The following is a 5,928-nucleotide window of genomic DNA, read 5'->3' as shown; positions in this document are numbered from 1 at the left end:
CATTCATTTATCACGGTCGGCTAACGGCAGGGACCGATTTGAAATTTTTTGAAATTTTAGGGGGTGACTTTGACGTTTCGAAAAGTCCAGGGGGTGGCATTGAATAAGGACCAAAGTTCAGGGGTTGGCAATGCAATTTTCTCTTTGCTTAATGTATGCAACTTCAAATATTTATATTTCATATCACATCGGTAGTAAAAGAGAGTGTGCAAGACTGTCATGTGAAACACAAGATGTAATTCTTAAAAGGTTGATCAAAGCTTCTTTAATTGGTTTCCATCGTATCAGACTTATTTGAAGAAAAAGCACTTGTTCAATTAAATTAAATATTTATTATCCACCCTAATTAGCGGAAAAAATAAAATAATAATAAAGTAATCCCATTTAGGCTTTAGCTATTCTTCCACACAAGAATGAGCAAGCAACCAAGAAGGAAGAGACCTATCACTGCTCCAATAATTCCAAAAGTACTTCCAAACTTTGACTTCCAGGACTCATCTGTACGTACATTGTTAAGTTAACATAGATGTGAGAATTTTACACCACAATACAAATGATTTCTTGTAAAATTGAATGTTCAAATTTGGAACAAATGCTTAGGGACTTGTCTGCTCAAGCCTTCCCTTGAGTTCAATTTCTACTTCAGTTGAATTGTCTATCTCTTTGTGTGTCATTTGAGTTTTTTTTTTTTTCATCTACAAGAAGTGATTCATGGGTGCCAAGGTAGTCTTTTGAGAGCAAGAATATATGTAGTTCGACAACCATAGACCCCCATGGCTGTAGCAACTTGATCTCTACTGGTTACTCTCATTAACTTAGTACCTATTGAAATTCTATCAATCAAAGTGAAGGATGCAATGCATGTTTTCAACTGAAAATTCATTAGTTTTTGAGATCTACTGAGATTGAATGTGGCTTACAGACTCAATAGTTTTATTTCAATTCAAAGAAAAGAAAAACAAATTTTGACGTAAAGATTGAAATCCTCACCTTCGTTGGGTTCTCTCCACTTGTTTCCCTTCTAAATGCTTCTTTGTTTGTCCAAGTTGTTTCTCTGTTTCAACTAAAATCAAAGCAAAGATTAGTAGATAATGGAGAAAAACGATTTCTGAAAAATAATAAAGCCAACCATCTATGATTTTTATAAATGTGAATAAAAAACGAAAGCTCAAGGAAGTGAACTGAAACAGAGTGTCTGGTCTGAAAACTAATAGTATCTAAACAATGGTCCCATTTGCTACCTATCTAGTTCATTTTATGTTCACCCTTTAGCCATTGAACAATGAAGAATCACCCAAAACATGAGACCACATGCATAAATCATTCATATTTTCAACAGAATATCTATAAATTTAAAACTTGGTGTGCAGACATACTGATACTTCATATACAAGGGAGATTAACAGTAACAATAGAAATGAATTCAAACCTTTTATTCCTGATGCTAATAATGAGAAATGTAACAAGATTAGGATGGAAAACAATAACAACAGCTTAACTTAACGACACAATCAAGGAGTTGATCGCAAGAAATAGAAAAAGAATGCTAACAAGGGCAAGGAATGAACTCTGTTCCTAACGGACCCAGGCCTCTCGAGTGATTGGCTTGGAGATTTGGTATTAACCGTGGCCACACATGGCATTAGGTGAGCCACTCCAACTTGACTCCCTCCATGATGAGAACGGGAAGACATAAATGGAGGGATACGGCAATATAACTGAGATGCTACAAGTAAAGGAAAAAAGAAACTAAAGATAAAAATCCAGAAAACATGCAGACAAAGGAACACCGTTGGGACTAATCATTGCTCTCAGCTTCCAGCAAAAGAAAATAGAGCATATTTCCCCCAAAATAAAGAATAGCGATAAGTTGGTGACCAGCCCATTTAATTGCTTGCAAAAGGGGGAAAAAACACTTCTCTATACAGAGAAGAACCTCTGCTCAAGTTGATTCCCATTCGTGATGGAATTTTTTAAATGAGTACAAATGCAACAGAAAAATGATGTTGGAAGAACAACTGTAAAAAGCTGTTAGGTATAGAGTATAAACCCTCTAGATTTAATACTCTAACCAGTTTCATGGCTCCAAAAAAGCCTTCGTCATCCACATGTTCCTCTCAATACCTTCGGAAAAAAAAAAATTAAGACTCAGTACCTTCAGAAAAAAAAAAAATTAAGGAATGAAGATGATTTGGTGTACCTTGGCTTAGAGCAGTAGTTGGACTACTGTGCATTCCTCCAATGTGTTCAATGAACAAAAGCCGATGGTTTCGATAGCAGAGACACAAAGCCTACTGGCGATGCTTCATTATGCGCTTTTGAAGGCAAAGCCAGGCCTCTGGGGAGAAGATGCAAAGAAGACCATCACAGAGGAGGAAATTGGAAATCCCAATTGTAGTTAGATCACATTCCCAATTCAAACGATTTTCTGTCAAATTGATGATAGCAGAGATTAAATAAGCTTCTGTTGGTGACGCTGTGAGCAGATGCTATAACTAATCGGCCATGGCGGAGAATTGTAGCAGTTGCAGAAAGAAGGTGGAGATCACCCTCAAAACCATAATGCCTGCAATAGAGATCATAGGGATTCACCTCTTGATCCAAGGGTGTATGCGGGAGATCCTTTCAGAACCAAATTTCATGTTTTGTTAAGGTTTTAAATCTTGGGATCGATCATAACTGAAACTGATCTAGATCGGACATGTATTAGTTGGAATCGGACTATACGGGACACATTTACCCCTTTTATAATAAAAAAAAATGGTAACTTGAACCATTTTACCCTAACCAATGGCTCGGTGTTGGATGCTCATGATTGGGGACAATCTCGATCGATGTCAATTTCGGTGATCTTGATCAGTCCGATCCAAATTTTAAAACTATAGTTTTGACACAATAAATTAAAGTACTTCATTTCTGGTTTGGAATGAAATCATTCCAAAGCCCACCAATCCAACAGTCCATTTTCACTAAATCACGAGGGGTTCTGTTGGAATCCCTGAAATGGATCAACAATTTGTGCATTGTGATAATTCTTTTTCAAACAAACTCTTCCATGTTATCTAATGGGGGAACAAAAAAAAAAAAAAAAAAAATTCCTCAACCATCTCCACATTCTTTCCAGAAGTGATGTTTTTGAGTGCTAAAGAATTTTTTTTTTTTGTGTTGAAAGTGCGAAGTTATTTAAATGTATAGTACTGAATAGGTGTATGGTGTAAATATTCTTTTGTTATAGCAATCTAGGTTGTTAAATATCTCTAAACTCTGAGCATCTAAACTGAATTGGTACTCATTAAATTTATATATCTTTGCGAATTAGCCAGTGGTTGAGGCAATGGCTATTAGTCCTACATAAAATTTAGCATTGAAAAATTATTTACAATGTTCAAAGAGTTACTTTGATTCAAGAGAGATTCACCACAACTGGAATTGTGTACTTAGACCACGAAAATTGATTCTTTTATTATAGTAAACTACGAGTTCTTTATATGTCTATATTCCTTAGCATCAAAATTGAATTTTTACTCATTATAATCTCTATTGTAGTTTTAATGTGGGATCAAGCATAGTTTGACTCATATTTTGAAAATGCAAGTGCACATCGGTACACACATGCATTTGCACATGCAAATTTGCTAATATATATATATATATATATATATATCTCTGTACCCATCTGAGTTTTCACCCTTCTCTTGATGGCTGACCTATATACTAGTAAAAATACACGTGTGATCACACATTTTTTTAATGTTTATTTTTGTGGACAAAAATTGCACATTCATTGTATTCATTTCTTTTCTTGTAGCTGGTAATCTAAATTATTTTCCAAATGTCTAACAATTCTTACAAACTTGAATGCTATAATTTTTTACTTGTAATTCTTTTAAACAATTTCTTCCTCAAGAGAGTTGTTTATCTTTAAAAAAATAATAATAAATAAATAAAATAGAACATATTTGAGATATGAAATTTTATTAGGAAGAAGTCTCATAACACAATATGGAAATGAAATAGTAAGGGGGAAAAAAAAAAACTCGATAACTATTCAATTTAATAATATTTGCAAAACTAATATTTGAGTCATAGAAGATTTGATGGCATTTAGGCTTTGTGTAATCATGCTACTTTTTTTAAAATTCCAACCTGGTTTATGTTCCCAATAGACAATTAAAGTTGAACCGAAATGAATATTCATTCCAATGGTCTATTATGATATTTTTATTAAAAAAATATTACTTATTGGGGTGGAAATAAAAGCCCTGCTGATCACTTTAGAGGCGGATACTAAACCGCCCCCATATGATAATTGATGCTTATATTTTAATAAAAAAATGAAAGCTATCGTAGAAGATCCAATAAACCACCTTTATGATGTATACTTTAGTGATAAACTATAAAAAACCGCCCTTAATTCCTAAGTTTTAAGACCGAAATGAAAAAAGGTGCCTCTAATTATCTATGTTTTGGGACGGACAAAAAAGTCGCCCCAAAGGCTAATTTTTAGGGGCGGATAAAAACTCGCCACTATAGTCTTTCTTATTGTGGCTGATAAAAAAATTGCCCCCAAAATCCACCCCTATTAGCCCATCTTTCTTGTAGTGACCAAAAAAATAAAAATAAAAGTACAAATAAAAATAAAACAGATCGTTTTGGCTTCATTTCAATCAAGGTGATTCAGTTTTTGTTCATGAATGAGAGAGTTTGAAACCAAATTATTAAGAAACTTTAGTCCTTAATTGATCTTGGTCCTATACAATTTCATTTTATATCAGTTCTTTAGTATCGGGTTAATTGATATAAATCGATTTTTTTTCAAGATTGAAACACAATGAAATTTTTACATTCAAAACCTTTACTGAGGAAAATTTTGATCGTTTTTTTTTTTTCTTATATGAAGATTTGTAATTTAGAAACTGAGAAATTTTAGCACAAACTTGATCAGATTTAAAATTAATAGACAACTAGAATTAACTAAGGTGTACTAGATTATTTACAAAGAAGTTATACGCACAAAATAACCTAGGTCCTTATCAAGGTGGTTGGTTCAGTAAACATAATCAAGATTATATCATCATGGTAAGCCTTTTGATAATTCACATACTATCAATTTCAACAATCAAAAAAGATAATATCTAGTCTAAATTGTTCCATAAACTAATGTATCTTAACAAAGGATTCAAATCATGGAAAATCGAAACCACCTAATTGTTCAAGTGGGATTCGATGATACTGATATCAAGTCACATAGAGTTCCAGGTGAAAATATTCTATTTTCTAGAAGCTAATTGTTCAAGTGGGATTCGATGATATTGATATCAGGTCACCTACTATTAAGAAACTTAGATTCTTGGTCGGTTTTATTTCAATTCAATTTAGGCTTATTGATTAAAAAAAGCAATATTTGAATAGTTTTGCATACATTTGTATGGAAAGTCAAATCCATATCATATTAAAATACCGAAACCAACCCAATTACAAACCGATATAAGAAATCAAAGACAAATCGAAACCAAGCCGCACCAAAACCAAAATCGAACCAAAATCAAAATTTTCTTATTGGTTCGATTTCAGTTTCAGCATTCCCACACCGAAACCAACTCAAACTGATCCGGACTGACCCGTTGACACCCCTATTTTATTTATGCGTAATGTACTTTAAAAATGGTGAGTAATCAAAATCATAAACGACTGTCTAAACCCTAGAAATGAAACCTTGGACCCTGAACCTCTAAATCGTTCCATAACTAATGTATCTCAACAAATGATTCAAACCACTAGTAATTGAAAATCTTAAATTTAAATCACTTAATTTTTCAAGCGGGATTTGATGTAATTGATATCAGGTCAAACAAATTTCCATATGAAAATATTTCATTATAAGAACCCTCAATGTCCTTGAATGATAAGAATGTAAAATCGTGAGGG

General features: G+C 33.2%; 1 long non-coding RNA gene across 1 annotated transcript; it reads right to left on the bottom strand.

Moving 5' to 3' along the window:
- Nucleotides 1-398: 398 nt before the first annotated feature.
- LOC122066044 lies at nucleotides 399-2,608 on the bottom strand. Its single transcript, XR_006136207.1, has 3 exons — nucleotides 2,201-2,608; nucleotides 991-1,054; nucleotides 399-498 (listed from the first exon to the last, which is right to left on the bottom strand). It is a non-coding gene; the product is annotated as an uncharacterized LOC122066044 (long non-coding RNA).
- Between the last annotated feature and the right edge of the window lie 3,320 nt (nucleotides 2,609-5,928).

The sequence above is a fragment of the Macadamia integrifolia genome, unplaced genomic scaffold (genome assembly GCF_013358625.1).
Source record: "Macadamia integrifolia cultivar HAES 741 unplaced genomic scaffold, SCU_Mint_v3 scaffold22, whole genome shotgun sequence".
In the NCBI taxonomy this organism is placed as follows: domain Eukaryota; kingdom Viridiplantae; phylum Streptophyta; class Magnoliopsida; order Proteales; family Proteaceae; genus Macadamia; species Macadamia integrifolia.
The sequence above is the reverse complement of the archived record's forward strand: the minus strand, read 5'-3'. Positions and strand labels throughout refer to the sequence as shown.